The sequence below is a fragment of the Phocoena sinus genome, chromosome 11, assembly GCF_008692025.1.
Source record: "Phocoena sinus isolate mPhoSin1 chromosome 11, mPhoSin1.pri, whole genome shotgun sequence".
NCBI classification, from domain to species: Eukaryota; Metazoa; Chordata; class Mammalia; order Artiodactyla; family Phocoenidae; genus Phocoena; species Phocoena sinus.
Genome location: NC_045773.1, coordinates 27,240,089 through 27,256,391, shown reverse-complemented (window position 1 = coordinate 27,256,391; position 16,303 = coordinate 27,240,089). Strand labels below are relative to the sequence as shown.

Sequence of the window (16,303 nt, the reverse complement as noted above, 5' to 3'; positions counted from 1 at the left end):
CTTTTATCTCTTACCCAAAGCCCCTGGTTACTTAACAAATGCATTAAGCTGAGTTGCTGAATAGTAAACATTATAACTCAAACCTCCAAACCAGAGAACAACTTCAGGTGTCTTAATGTGATGAAAAAATGATTTAAGATAAATAAAATTATTTGTATTTAAATTAAAATAAATTATATCCACAAGAAAGAAAAAATGCTATTATAATATTTTCTTTCTCCAATTTCGTATCTTTGTATCCCAAGTCAGGCTTTGTCCCTGAGACTGAGATGCTGCACCTAATAAAAGTAAAGTTAATTCTGGATAGACACAGTAGTGGACATCTCTTATCCTCGTATGTGCAGTCGCCTTGCTCAGAAATGCCTCTCCTCCACTCCATGTGGGTCTAGCGGGAATGCAAGCAATAAATCCTACAGGGACAGTCATGTGAGCCAAGCCAGGCCAACCACAGCATCCCAACACCACCATGGGTATTGTGATTGGCTCAGGGATTAACATGGGGCCCTAGCTGGGCCAATGAGACTGTTCTCTGGAATTGTATATAGTTTCATAGGGAGGAAAGTTCTTTTTCCTCCAGAGTCATTGGCTAGGATAAAAAACTGGTGCTATCTGTGGCTATGTTCCTCCCAACCTCTCCTACAATGACCCTCCGTCACATTAAAGAAGGCTGTCAACAGCTGGAGAGATCAAAACAAACTAAAAGTCTTTATTTCTGAGCCCAATCCCTCCATGCATTTCCTAGCTACCTAGGCCAAAGATGACCTTTCCTTGCTTAAGCTATTTAAGGTTGCTGTTGCTGTTGTTGTTGTTTTTGAGCACTTGCTCTAGCAAGAATACTGATTTAATAGTACTATTAAATATTCACCCAGCCCCCAAATAAACTTTCACATATATGGCCACAAGCTCTCTGGGTCAGGATCTTGGGCCATCTGGAAGGGTGATGAGCAGAGGCAAACACTTCAACAAGGCCCAGGGACATCCCAGACAGTTCTTCTTGGGGAACCAGCCCTTTACCTCCATGACATCCTCCTCCCTGCCATGCATCAAAGACCCTGGCCTAGGTGAAATCCCCATGTGTTGCATTCCTGCAGCATCTTGCATCTCCCTCTACAGCACAGTCACCAGATGAAATTACTTGTTTTATGCCTGTGTTCTCCAATTTATTTGGAGCTCCGCAAGGGGAGGGACCTCGGTTGCTTTTCCTCATTGCTCCCTCCCCTGGTGCCTGGCACAGGTCCTGGAACTTAGTGGGTGTTTAACAAATATATGCGGAAACTATATTGCAATGCTTTATTTTGAAAATTTATGATGAAGAGATAAATCAGCTGCCTCTTCTATTCTGCTGACATCCAAACTGCAACCCCTGCCTCAGCAGCTTCAGCATCACCTGAGAGTTTGTCAGATTTCCAGGCTCCACACCAGATCTGCCAATCAGAATCTACGTCTTAACAAGATCCCCAGAGATTTGTATATAAGCATCAAATTTTGAGAGGCGTTGTTGTTTATATTCCATTCTGAAATCAAATAATATTGCACATTTGGATTTGGAGGTTTCCTTTTAATAACAATACACAAATAATAACATATAATTTTTGTTTATAATAATAACATATATAAAATTATACCTCTATAGATAGACCAGATAGATAGATAGTAATGGGGTGGCTTACCATATGCCAGGCACTGTGTTAAGAGCTTTGCTTGAATATGTGTTTTAATCTTTGCAAGCAATCCTTTTGGAGGAGGAACATTATTAACCTCTTTGACAGAAGACAAAAGGGAGACTTAAACTCATTGGAGCCAAGACTGTGATTTAATTTTTGGTATAACAGATTCTGAGTGCTCAGGCTGGTCCTCGGGTACTGTCTTCTTGGAGCTGTATGTTTAGGATTCTAGTGTGCGGACGCCTGGCTTCTTCAGCTGTCACACTGCAAGCGAGGCCAGTTACTAATTGTGAGTGGGGCCAGTATCTCTTGGCTAAAGACAAGGCAGCCTGGTGGCAGGGGCTGGAAGGTGGAGTGGGTATGTGTGAAGGCCCTAAATTAGCGTGCAGACCCCAGACTAGAGTCACTCACTGCCCATCTTATTTTGAAACTGGCTTCTTTTCTCTAGCCTTGGTTTCCCCACCTGTCAAATAGAAGCTTTGGGATTCAGGGATTGCGAAACCCCTTTGTGGTGATATAATTTTATCATTAATAATCACAGGTGTTTCATAGTATAGAAGTTGAAAGTGTGGGCTTTGGAATTAGGCTTGTGTTCAAATTCTGTCTCTACAACTAACGCAGCCTATGAGGCCTTGGACCCAGTTACTTAACATCTATTTCTATTTCTCTGTATTTCTACAGATAACAGAGTGATTTCTTATTGCATGGAGTGTAAGAGGCACATTTTAACATTTCTGAAATTGGAAGCATCTTACATTTGATGGTGTGTCACACTTTAGTTGGCAGGCATTATTTTATTCTTAGGAGTACATAAATTAATGGCGTGTCTTATAATTGATGGCTTTTAGATTCGATGAAATATGGTAACAAAAATACTTATCTCATAGAATTGTTGTGAAAATTAAATGAGATATGCATGTATCTACTTGGCACATACTAAATTCTCAATAAATGACAGTTGTTATCATGATTATGATGGGCAGCATGTCTTTTCTTTTCTGGTAGAAGAGACATTAGTTTCATATTTATTGATTCGTGGCATATTTTTAACACATCCTCTCTTCCTCCAAGATCTTCCTTGGTGAGAGTGTTTTGAAACATGTTCTCCTTGCCCTCCTCATTTTTTATAAAGTATAGATGAGATACTAGTCTACAGAATAATTTTGGATTGGAAACCCTGATTTGTGTATCACTAAAACAAGAAGGATGAAAAGAAAAACATTTAGTCCCTGTGTATAAGATATGAAGCATGAGATGGTCCTCGATTTAGGATTTTAGGATGGCCTGGATCTTGCTGAGATGGATTTGCCCTCACTGGTTTCTTGGGTGGGTGACTCCATACTGTGTGTGGTGAGTATCACAATCTTGCTTGTCCCCTTTTTCTCCTTCTACTGGACTTGAACCTATAAGAAGTTTGATGGAGATGGGAAAAAATACAGAAACTCAGCACTACAGAATCTGCTTAGAAGTCCTTTGGATGGATTTGGCTTGCTCTAGAAGGTTTCTGTCACTTGGGAAGAAAAGAAAAATCTTCAGTTCCTTGGCAATCTCAACTGTCCTCATAAGATGTCGCAGGGGAAAGATTTTGGCAATTATTTGGTTCCAGAAAGGACTGCTCTGTTTTTTGGTGGTCTTCCTGAATTAAAAGTTGTATACTTTTGAATGTATCCACTGAGTGAAAGGGTATTATCCAATTGCCTGTCACATTAGCTGGAAAGACTGCATGGTGGAAAGAGACAAAAAAAAAAAAAAGCATGGTGTTTGAATTTAAATGATCTGGGTTCAAATCCTGCTGGAAAATGTCATTTATCCTTTCCAAATCTCAGCGCCCTTATCTGTAAAAGGGGCAATAATGAAGCACTCTCCATGGGACTAAGGTAAAGAATGAATCAGATCACCATGCAAAGTCCTTAGCACAGTGCTTGGGCCCATGGGTACACTGTCTGTCTGTCTGTCTTTCTATCTATCTAATTTTGCAAATCCTTGCCATATTTGAAGGAAAAATTGTTTTATTTCAAGTTCCAGTAGAAACTATTCCGATGCTCATAAAATTATGCAAGTATTTAGCCAAGAACTGAGGCAAAACAGCAATAATAGTGTAGACTTTCTCAGAGCTTGCTGGGTTCACAATGTGTGATGGTTTAAGTGGAAATGTATTTAAAATAATAGAATTCAATTACAGGAGTCACAGCTTTTCTCTTGTAGAGTAACAGCCTTTTATATATTTTTTCTTGAGATACTGTAATTAAACTGAACATTTAATTTTTAATAATGCTACCAGACAGAGAGCATAAGCCCACCAAAATGCCATCTGCAGAGTCCCGGAGCCTTGCAAAAACACAGCCTGACCGAAGGACTCTGCAGCTGTCTGTATTTCACCCCGATTTGTACATGTAACTCCAGCTGTGCCGGGCCACCTGCACGCATTCAGTTTTGCATACCTATCCAGCGATTCAGGCTTTGTTTCCCTCGAAGGAAATTGAAAAGGGAGAGGGAGGGTAAGAAAAAAGATGTAAAGATCGGGAAAGAAGTGATTATGATTTTGATTATGACTGAGATCTACTTTGCCAAGAGGAGGCCTTGGATGTACCAAGTTTCAAACGCAACTCTGCTTTGACCTTAACTTTTAGGTCCAGTTTTACTCTCTTCCTCCTCCTGCATCCTTTCTCTCCATCCCAGCCAGTATGATTTTTCTGGAGTGCAAAACACCAAGCCGTCGTCCCCGTGCTTGAAGAGCTTTCAGTGGCTCTATATCACCTTTGGAAGTGAGACATGTGGGATTTTTCTTGCGAAATATCTACATGCAAAAGTTGGTATAGGACTTCCCTGGTGGCACAGTGGTTCACAGTCCACGTGCCACCGCAGGGGACACGGGTTCGTGCCTCAGTCCGGGAAAATCCCACGTGCCGCGGAGCGGCTGGGCCCATGAGCCATGGCCGCTGAGCCTGCGCGTCCGGAGCCTGTGCTCCGCAACGGGAGAGGCCACAACAGTGAGAGGCCCGCGTACTGCCAAAAAAAAAAGGTGGTACAAAGCCAGGTGAAAACCCTTTGGACCATGGGAGACAGTCTGAACGCTGTATTATGATGGCACGTAAAGGTCTTGGAGATCTTGCCTCCCGCGTCTGTTGCCATCCTCAGCACCCACTCCTGCCATCATTTCACCCTGCTGTGCAGCCACATCAAATTATGGAGTAGTTCAGAGTGTGGCCTCTAACCGGCCTCAGATGCTGCCTCTGCTGACTTTTTTTTTTTTTTTTTTAACATTTTTATTGGAGTATAATTGCTTTATAATGGTGTGTTAGTTTCTGCTGTATAACAAAGTGAATCAGCTATACATATACATATATCCCCATATCTCCTCCCTCTTGTGTCTCCCTCTCATCCTCCCTATCCCACACCTCTAGGTGGTCACAGAGCACTGAGCTGATCTCCCTGTGCTATGCGGCTGCTTCCCACTAGCTATCTATTTTGCATTTGGTAGTGTACATATGTCAATGCTACTGTCTCACTTTGTCCCAGCTTACCCTTCCCCTCCCTGTGTCCTCAAGTCCATTCTCTACATCTGCGTCTTTATGCCTGTCCTGCCACTACGTTCTTCAGAAACCATTATTTTGTTTTTTTTGATTCCATATATATGTGTTAGCATACGGTATTTGTTTTTCTACTTCTGACTTACTTCACTCTGTATGTCAGTCTCTAGGTCCATCCAACTCACTACAAATAACTCAATTTCATTTCTTTTAATGGCTGAGTAATATTCCATTGTATATATGTGTCACATCTTCTGTATCCATTCATCTCCCGATGGACACTTAGGTTGCTTCCATCTCCTGGCTATTGCAAACAGAGCTGCAAAGAACATTGTGGCACACGACTGTTTTTGAATTATGGATTTCTCAGGGTATATGCCCAGTAGTGGGATTGCTTGGTTGTATGGTAGTTCTATTTTTAGTTTTTTAAGGAACCTCCATACTGCTCTCCATAGTGGCTGTACCAATTTACATTCCCACCAACATTGCAAGAGAGGGTTCCCTTTTCTCGACAACCTCTCCGGCATTTACTGTTTGTAGATTTTTTGATGATGGCCATTCTGACGAGTATGAGGTGATATACCTCATTGTGGTTTTGATTTGCATTTCTCTAATGATTAGTGATGTTGAGCATCCTTTCATGTGTTTGTTGGCAATCTGTATATCTTCTTTGGAGAAATGTCTTTTTAGGTCTTCTGCCCATTTTTGGATTGGGTTGTTTGTTTTTTGATATTGAGCTGCTTGTATATTTTAGAGATTAATCCTCTGTTGGTTGATTCGTTTGCAAATATTTTCTCCCATTCTGAGGGTTGTCTTTTCGTCTTGTTTATGGTTTCCTTTGCTGTGCAAAAGCTTTGAAGTTTCATTAGGTCCCAGTTATTTATTTTTGTTTTTATTTCCATTTCTCTAGGAGGTGGGTCAAAAAGGATTTTGCTGTGATTTATGTCATGGAGTGTTCTGCCTATGATTTCCTCTAAGAGTTTGATAGTGTCTGGCCTTACATTTAGGTATTTAAACCATTTTGAGTTTATTTTTGTGTATGTTATTAGAGAGTGTTCTAATTTCATTTTTTACATGTAGCAGTCCAGTTTTCCCAGCACCACTTATTGAAGAGGCTGTCTTTTCTCCATTGTATACTCTTGCCTCCTTTATCAAAAATAAGGTGACCATATTTGCATGGATTTATCTATGGGATTTCTGTACTGTTCCACTGATCGATATTTCTGTTTTTGTGCCAGTACCATACTGTCTTGATTACTATAGCTTTGTAGCACAGTCTGAAGTCAGGGAGTCTGATTCCTCCAGTTCCGTTTTTTCCCTCAAGACTGCTTTGGTTATTTGGGGTCTTTTGTGTCTGCATACAAATTTTAAGATTTTTTGTTCTAGTTCTGTAAAAAATGTCATTGGTAATTTGATAGGGATTGCATTGAATCTGTAGATTGCTTTGCATAGTATAGTCATTTTCACAATGTTGATTCTTCCAGTCCAAGAACATGATATATCTCTCCATCTATTTGTATCTTCTTTAATTTCTTTCATCAGTGTCTTATAATTTTCTGCATACAGGTCTTTTGTCTCCTTAGGTAGGTTTATTCCTAGATATTTTATTCTTTTTGTTGCAATGGTAAATGGGAGTGTTTTCTTGATTTCACTTTCAGATTTTTCATCATTAGTGTATAGGAATGCCAGAGATTTCTGTGCATTAATTCTGTATCCTGCTACTTTACCAAATCCATTCATTAGCTCTAGTAGTTTTCTGGTAGCACCTTTAGGATTCGCTATGTATAGTATCACGTCATCTGCAAACAGTGACAGCTTTACTTCTCCTCTTCCGATTTGGAGTCCTTTTATTTCTTTTTCTTCTCTGATTGCTGTGGCTAAAACTTCCAAAACTATGTTGAATAACAGTGATGAGAGTGGGCAACCTTGCCTTTTTCCTGATCTTCGTGGAAATAGTTTCAGCTTTTCACCATTGAGAGCGATGTTGGCTGTGGTTCTGTCATATATGGCCTTTATTATGTTGAGGTAAGTTCCCTCTATGCCTACCTTCTGGAGGGTTTTTATCATAAATGAGTATTGAATTTTGTTGAAAGCTTTTTCTGCATCTTGAGAGATCATATGGTGTTTCTCCTTCAATTTGTTAATACGGTGTATCACATTGATTGATTTGCATATATTGAAGGATCCTTGCCTTCCTGGGATAAACCCCACTTGATCATGGTGTATGATCCTTTTAATGTGCTGTTGGATTCTGTTTGCTAGTATTTTGTTGAGGATTTTTGTATCTATGTTCATCAGTGATATTGGCCTGTAGTTTTCTTTTATTGTGGCACCTTTGTCTGGTTTTGGTATCAGGGTGATGGTGGCCTCATAGAATGAGTTCGGGAGTGTTCCTCCCTCTGCTATATTTTGGAAGAATTTGAGAAAGATAGGTGTTAGCGCTTCTCTAAATGTTTGATAGAATTCACCTGTGAAGCCATCTGGTCCTGGGCTTTTGTTTGTTGGAAGATTTTTTTTTTTTTTGTGGTACGCGGGCCTCTCACTGTTGTGGCCTCTCCCGTTGCGGAGCACAGCCTCCGGACGCGCAGGTTCAGCGGCCATGGCTCAAGGGCCCAGCCGCTCCACGGCATGTGGGATCTTCCCGGATCGGGGCACGAACCCGTATCCCCTGCATTGGCAGGCGGATTCGCAACCACTGCGCCACCGGGGAAGCCCTGGAAGATTTTTATTAAGTTTCAATTTCAGTGCTTGTGATTGATCTGTTTATATTTTCTATTTCTTCCTGATTCAGTCTTGGAAGGTTGCACTTTTCAAAGAATTTGTCCATTTCTTCCAGGTTGTCCTTTTTATTGGCATTTTATTGGCATAGAGTTGCTTGTAGTAATCTCTCGTGATCCTTTGTATTTCTGCAGTGTCAGTTGTTACTTCTCCTTTTTCATTTCTAATTCTATTGATTTGAGTCTTCTCCCTTTTTTTCTTGATGAGGCTGGTTTATCCATTTTGTTTATCTTCTCAAAGAAACAGCATGTAGTTTTATTGATCTTTGCTATTGTTTCCTTCATTTCTTATTCATTTATTTCTGATCTGATCTTTATGAGTTCTTTCCTTCTGCTAACTTTGGGTTTTTTTTGTTCTTCTTTCTCTAATTGCTTTACATGTAATGTTAGCTTGTTTATTTGAGATGTTTCTTGTTTCCTGACGTAGGACTGTATTGCTATAAACCTCCCTCTTAGAACTGCTTTTGCTGCATGCCATAGGTTTTGGGTTGTCATGTTTGCACTCTCACGTGTTTCTAGGTATTTTTTGATTTCCTCTTTGATTTCTTCAGTGATCTCTTGGTTATTTAGTAGTGTATTGTTTAGCCTCCATGTGTTTGTATTTTTCACAGATTATTTTCCTGTAATTGGTATCTAGTGTCATAGTGTTGTGGTTGGAAAAGATACTTGATACAATTTCAATTTTCTTAAATTTACTGAGGCTTGATTTGTGACCCAAAATATGATCTATCCTGGAGAATGTTCCATGAGCACTTGAGAAGAAAGTGTAATTTGCTGTTTTTGGATGGAATGTCCTATAAATATCAACTAGGTCCATTTTGTTTAATGTATCATTGAAAGCTTGTGTTTCCTTATTTATTTTCATTTTGGATGATCTGTCCATTGGTGAAAGTGGGGTACTAAAGTCCCCTACTATGACTGTGTTACTGTTGATTTCCCCTTTTATGGCTGTTAACATTTGCCTTATGTATTGAGGTGCTCCTGTGTTGGGTGCATAAATATTTTTAATTGTTGTATCTTCTTCTTGGATTGATCCCTTGATCATTATGTACTGTCCTTCTTTGTCTCTTGTAATAGTCTTTATTCTAAAGTCTATTTTGTCTGATATGAGAATTGCTACTCCAGCTTTCTTTTGATTTCCATTTGCATGGAATATCTTTTTCCATCCCCTCACTTTCAGTCTATACGTGTCCCTAGGTCTGAAGTGGGTCTCTTGTAGACAGCATATATACGGGTCTTGTTTTTGTATCCATTCAGCCAATCTGTCTTTTGGTGGGAGCATCTAATCCATTCACATTTAAGTTAGTTACCAATACGTATGTTCCTATTACCATTTTCTTAAATGTTTTGGGTTTGTTATTGTAGGTCTTTTCCTTCTTTTGTGTTTCCTGCCTAGAGAAGTTCCTTTAGCATTTGTTGTAGAGTTGGTTTGGCGGTGCTGAATTCTCTTAGCTTTTGCTTGCCTGTAAAGGTTTTAATTTCTCCATCGAATCTGAATGAGATCCTTGCTGGGTAGAGTAATCTTTGTTGTAGGTTTTTCCCTTTCATCACTTTAAATATGTCCTGCCATTCCCTTCTGGCGTGCACAGTTTCTGCTGCAAGATCAGCTGTTAACCTTCTGAGGATTCCCTTGTATGTTAGTTGTTGCTTTTCCCTTGCTACAATTTAATTGTAGTTAATTTTTGATAGTTTAATTAATATGTGTCTTGGCATGCTTCTCCTTGGATTTATCCTGTATGGGACTCTCTGCACTTCCTGGACTTGTTTCACTATTTCCTTTCCCATATTAAGGAAATTTTCAACTATAATCTCTTCAAATATTTTCTCAGTCCCTTTCTTTTTCTCTTCTTCTTCTGGGACCCCTATAATTCGAATGTTGGTGCACTTACTGTTGTCTCAAAGGTCTCTGAGACTGTCCTCAATTCTTTTCATTCTTTTTTAAAATTCTGCTCTGCAGTAGTTATTTCCATTATTTTATCTTCCAGGTCACTTATCCATTCCTCTGCCTCAGTTATTCTGCTACTGATTCCTTCTAGAGAATTTTTAATTTCATTTATTGTGTTATTCATCATTGTTTGTTTGCTCTTCAGTTCTTCTAGGTCCTTGTTAAATGTTTCTTGTATTTTCTCCATTCTATTTCCAGGATTTTGGATCATCTTTACTATTATTACTCTGAATTCTTTTCCAGGTAGACAGCCTATTTCCCTCTTCATTTATTTGGTCTGGTGGGTTTTTACCTTGCTCCTTCATCTGCTGTGTATTTCTCTGTCTTCTCATTTTGCTTAACTTGCTGTGTTTGGGGTCTCCTTTTCACAGGCTGCAGGTCTGTAGTTCTCATTGTTTTTGGTGTCTGCTCCTAGTGGGTAAGGTTGATTCAGTGGGTTGTGTAGGCTTCCTGGTGGAGGGGACTAGTGTCTGTGTTCTGGTGGATGAGGCTGGATCTTGTCTTTGTGGTGGGCAGGACTGCATCCGGTGCTGTGTTTTGGGCTGTCTGTGACCTTATTATGATTTTAGGCAGCCTCTCTGCTAATGGGTGGGGTTATGTTCCTGTCTTGCTAGTTGTTTGGCATAGCGTGTCCAGCACTGTAGCTTGCTGGTCATTGAGTGGAGCTTGGTGTTAGCATTGAGATGGAGATCTCTGGGAGAGGTCTCGCCATTTGATATTACGTGGGGCCGGGAGGTCTCTGGTGGACCAGTGTCCTGGACTCTGCTCTCCCACCTCAGAGGCTCAGATCTGACACCAGCCAGAGCACCAAGACCCTGTCAGCCACATGGCTCAGAGAAAAAGGGAGGAAAGAAAGAAAGGAAAGAAAGGTAAGAAAGAAAGAAAGAAAGAAAGAAAAGAAAAGAAAATTATTAAAATAGAAAAAAATTATTAAAAATAAAGAAATAAAAAAGTAATTAAAAAGAGAGAGAAAGAAAGAAGAGAGCAACCAAACCAAAAAACACATCCACCAATTATAAGCAGAGCTAAAAAACTATACTAAAAACAAACAAACAAAAAAACTGGACAGCCAGAACCCTAGGACAAATGGCAAATGCAAAGCTATACAGACAAAATCACACAAAGCATACACATACACACTCACAAAAAGAGAAAAAGGAAAAAAATATATATTTACAAAAAAAAGGAAGAGAGCAACCAATCAATAAACAAATCTAACAATGATAATAAGCTCTAAATACTAAACTAAAATAAACATAAAACCAGAAACAAATTCGATGCAGAAAGCAAACCCCAAGGCTATAGTTGCTCCCAAAGTCCACCGTCTCAATTTTGGGATGATTCGTTGTCTATTCAGGTATTCCACAGATGCAGGGTACCTCAAGTTGACCGTGGAGATTTAATCTGCTGCTCCTGAGGCTGATGGGAGAGATTTCCCTTTCTCTTCTTTGTTCGCACAGCTCCTGGGGGCCAGCTTTGGATTTGGCCCCACCTCTGTGTGTAGGTCGCCTGAGGGCATCTTTTGGGAGGTCTGAGGTCTTATGCCAGCATTCAGTAGGTGCTCCGTAGGAGTTGTTCCACATGTAGATGTAGTTTTGACGTATTTGTGGGGAGGAAGGTGATCTCCGTGTCTTACTCCTCCACCACCTTGAAGGCCTGCCCAGCTATTTTTCTTTTTGTTCTTTTTTTTCCCCTGAGGACCTTGGCGCTGACCACATCGTATGCTCAGGCCGTCACATGCCTGGGCACCCCGGCCCTGCTCACTCTTAAGAAGACTCTAGCTTCACTTAATCTTCTAGGAGTGTGTTATTTAACCTCTCCATATCTCAGTTTGCTCATCTCTAAAATGGGAATAATAGTAGTAGCTACCTCAGAAGGGGTTTTGAGGATTAAATGAGTGAATATACATAAAGTACTGAGAGTTGTACCTGGCGTGTAATACACAATTAATAAGCTTTAGCTATTTTTATTAACTCTATGGTTTTATGTATTTGCACATATTACTCTCTTTATCTAGGGTGCCTCTCCACTTTCCAATCCCACCTCCTTTTCACTGATTCTATTTCATCTTTCAAGACGAAGTCCAAGCTTGCCATTCTTGGGAAGACTTCCATGGTTTTCTGACAAGGCCCTCTTACATACAACTCTATACCAATCGGCGTTGCTGCATACTGAATTTGTAATTTACACTTAGGCACCTATTTACGTATGCTCCGTAAGGGTAACAGCTGTTTCCTCTTGTTTACACAGTCCCTGGCTTTTACCACTGTACCTGGCACATGGCAGTCTCCCACTAAGCACTTGTCTAATGAATGAACGAATGAATGAGTGAATGAATAAATGAACACCTTTCCTTCCAGGGAGAAAAAGGCCTGTATGCCTTGAACACAGGTTTTTGAGTCTTCAAATACTTATTGCTAGCCTGGTGCTTGGAGTGTGCTCAAAAATGCTTTCTGAACTGATTGGAAATGCATTTAATTCTAATCAGATGATAATTATCTTTGGAGAATCCTTTAGACTTTAAAACCATGATCCATACTATATATTTATTAAAGTTTTAAGTTCGAGCTTTCCTCAAAATATACTCAGAAGTTTGGGGACCAAACAAGAAGGAAATTGCCTAAGCCAGAAAACATTTAAGGGCTTTCCTCTCGTGAAACTTCTAGCAATGGCCCCTGTTTAGCCACCTGTGCGTGCACCCTGCCTCATCACGTGATACGTACAAGAACAACACGGACACAACTCCTCTCTGCCTTGGCCGAGAAACATTCATCAAAGAACACAAACTTCTCAATAGGGCAGAAAACAGGAAAAAGAAACGAAAAACAAAGAGGAAGATTAGTTTGCTTCAGTCACTGTTTTTTTTTAAAAAAGCACATGAGGCCAAATCACTGGAATCCTGAAACCAAAGATGAAATGAAGCTCCACAGCAAACCAGGGTTCTGTTCCTTCAAAACTTATGCCTTTACAGAAATTCTGCTCTACAGAGGTCAACATCTAGTGGGCATGAGATGTAGTTAGACAGCACAAATTAACTCCTTAAGTATTACTGCAACTCCCCATCAGTCTTTGGGAGTACATACATTAAGGAGCTATTAAAAAACAAAAACAGAAACAAAAACTAAATATAACTCAACAGTCCTGATGGTTTATGATGCATATACAATTGGTTCACCTGCGTCCTTTTGATTCTCTATTTGAAAGAGAAAGCACGACAAGGAGAGAAGAGAGAGAGAAACAAGAACACATATGCAAGGATTAATGAGCAAGTGAACCAAAATGCCCCCCACTTATGTGTGATACATGATATTGGAAGGAAAAAGTTGCCCTTGAGTTCCCACCGCCCAGAAGTGTGGGGTCAATGCTGCACAAATAGAAAATTAGTCAAATTAAGTTTAATGTGAAATCAAGCTGTGACACATACATGAACTCTCCAAGTGACAACTAAGTCATACGTTCTAGCCAGAGCTTTGAGGACGAGGACAACTCCAAATCTCCAGAAAGAACAAGAAAAAGCTTCCCGGTTTCCGAGAACAGACAGGAGGCATATAAGATCTAACTTTTACAGAGAACGGACCACCCTGTGTGATCTACCCACAACAGTTTGACATCTTAAACACGGAAAAGAAAGCACGGTTTGGCCCCAACTGTCCTTTATCTGACACCTAACACATCGCTCCCCACCTAGCTGCTACCTTTTGATTGTGTACCAGTGACAAGCACCTTACAAATTGGGGTTACACACAAGCAAAGTAAAAATGCATTCAGGTCACAGACAGAGAATAACTGAAAAACTTACAGACAAATCTGAGTTTATCACAAACAAATGGCTTAATTGTCTAACCTGTGTTAGGCTGATAAAAGTGACTGGACTTCTCACACTGGGTTTCACAGACAGAATCAACAGACAAGCCAATGCTAAAAAACTTGAAGCAAGGAGAGTGAGTTGGTTTGGATCTGAATTTTCTTGAAATAATGAAAACAGAAAGAGTGAAGACAGCATGGCGGGGAGGTGGTAGGTACTCACGAATGGTTAAATCCATCACTTGGGAGGCCAAGCAGAAGACAGGATGCTCATACATTTCTCTCTTTTTCCCTATAAAAGAGGATTTGGGCATGCAAGAGGCTTAGGTCAGAGGTCAAGAGGTTATAGGTCATAGGTTAGAGGAAAACGTTACATTAGCTAAAAGGAAAATAGCCACGGAATATTTTGGGATAAACACAGGATAAAAGAAAAAGGAGTTTCCAAATTGGAGATCTACTGGATTAACCATTCAGCATGCCGTGAGTCACGAGAGAGATTGTGACCATGATTTTACACGTCTCTTTAGAATTATTTGCAAGAATACAATGACCGAAAACATCATGAATAAAGGGAAACAGAATTTCATTGATTGAAGGCTCCAAGATACTAAGGATTTCAGACTTTAGTATCTAAGGCTCTTGAGGTATTTCTTCATAAACATAGTCTCCAGCAATATTACTACAACTTCTTTCCAACATTCTCAGGGAACTAAGCTGTTAAAGGTCACAGAGAATCTCAAATGTCAAAATGCAAGATTTCTTTGCCGGGGGTAGGATCAGAACCTTGTAAAAGAAAGTTGTCTGGTAGTAATATATTTAAAGCTGCCATGTCTCAGCCTATGGTGGACTATGTTCATGAAAGAAAACCTGATACATGCAGCCAGAGGATGTTGGGTTGTCTGAATTAACAATCCCAGCATGCTTTGAAATTGGTGTCACAGCCACTTTTGCAGGGTTAACGTCAAAAAGTGGCTGAGCCAATCACGGACAAGGAAGGAGAGAAGCGGAAGAGAGCAGGTAGTGTGGAATGAGGTACTTCTCTGAAAAGAGAGTTGGAAAAAAAAAAGATTGGTTTCTTCGAAGAATCCCCAGCCCTAAAAGTCACAGTGCAAAAGATAATTAACACAACCAAGAAGAATTGAGGCACAAAAGGAAATTACAGACCAGCTGATCTACTTCAGAAATGAATGCATTTTTACTTACAGATCTTAAAGTTTGTTTTTGGATATATTTATCTGAAAGAAGAGAGCAGATCTTACCAAAAGACTAGTCATAGCTAGACCAAGACCTACACACGAGGCAGCAGACGTGGCAACAGAACGTTTCTTGATCCCATCCCATCCCTGGCCTGGCCTAGAATTACTAGGTACCCGGTTGACTTTAACAAATACAACCAATCATTATGTCCTGGGAAGGTAAATGCTGGAATCATTATTTGCTAATATAGCCCTTTAACGATCTCCTTGTTCCTCTATTTTTGTCACTCATTACCAAGTCAAGAGTTGATAAACATCCTTTTAGTGCCCAATTCTTAAGTGTTTCTCCCTGGATGCATAACAACGGATTCATTACCACTGGTACACAATTTGCATTGTCAGACAGACAAAATTGAGAGAAGGAGGACATGGAATGTACAGAACACTGCGCATTTGACAATGACCTTAACCTAATTCTCTAAGGAAACAAGGACTTTGGTAGGGTAAGTGATGGGGTTTTGGTAGTTGATTAGGTCTCTCCTATTTTTTCTTTTCCCAGTCATGTCCTGAAGGCAGACTATGGGTATTTGCTGGTTTTGTTTGGGTGTTTCACATGAGAGAACATCAGATTCCAGAATGCGGACACATTGAGTTTTGCACACAGAACTTCCACATTTATACACTTACACCACGGTCAAGTTGGGTGTGGTTTTCAAATCACCCTATAGCAGCCAACAGGGTAACAATGAGAAGTGATTAATACCTTTGCAAATGAACAGGTCCCAAAGAACCATATCTTCTCAAGTAGAGTGGACTCAAAGTGCCTTTGGGCGATTACTTGGTCATTAGTGACCACTTCCCTAAAACTTGAGAGGGCAGTGACAACAACCATCCTAGGTTTGGAGTAACAAGATTGAATAAGATCTAAAGCAAACCAGGAGCCATCAGAGACAGCCGAATACTAACCTGCCATCAAGTCTGAAAAGCTACCGAGAGACAAGATATGTTCAAGAGACCAGCAAGAGTTAGGCAAAATCTTGATGTTGCTTTATTCAGTTCCTGTTTTACTTCCAATGCTATCAACAGTGGACAACAAACTGTTTAGTTTTCCTCTATTTAAAGAAGGTAGCCACCCTACAGAACTCTTTCATAGAAAAACATTAGCCACAGAGCAAAGTCAGGGCCAACACAGCCTCTTGGAAGGACCTTAGTTGTCTGATAACATCCTATATTCAAAATCCTTCCCTACAAAGACCGTTTCCTGAGACCCTGTGCCTTCAGTCATTTATGTGGCCACAGCTGAGGAAGCTATCCCATTTCAAGTGCTTTCAAGTTTCAGCTTAACATACAGAGATGGGCCACTGTTTTCTGGTGCCCGTCAGAAAAG

At 40.2% G+C, this 16,303-nt stretch overlaps 1 protein-coding gene across 2 annotated transcripts in view; it reads right to left on the bottom strand.

Annotated features, from left to right (window-relative positions):
- CADPS (calcium dependent secretion activator) overlaps positions 1–16,303 on the bottom strand; it is a 478,794-nt gene that overhangs the window by 109,013 nt on the left and 353,478 nt on the right. The gene's annotated exons all lie outside the window — the stretch shown is intronic.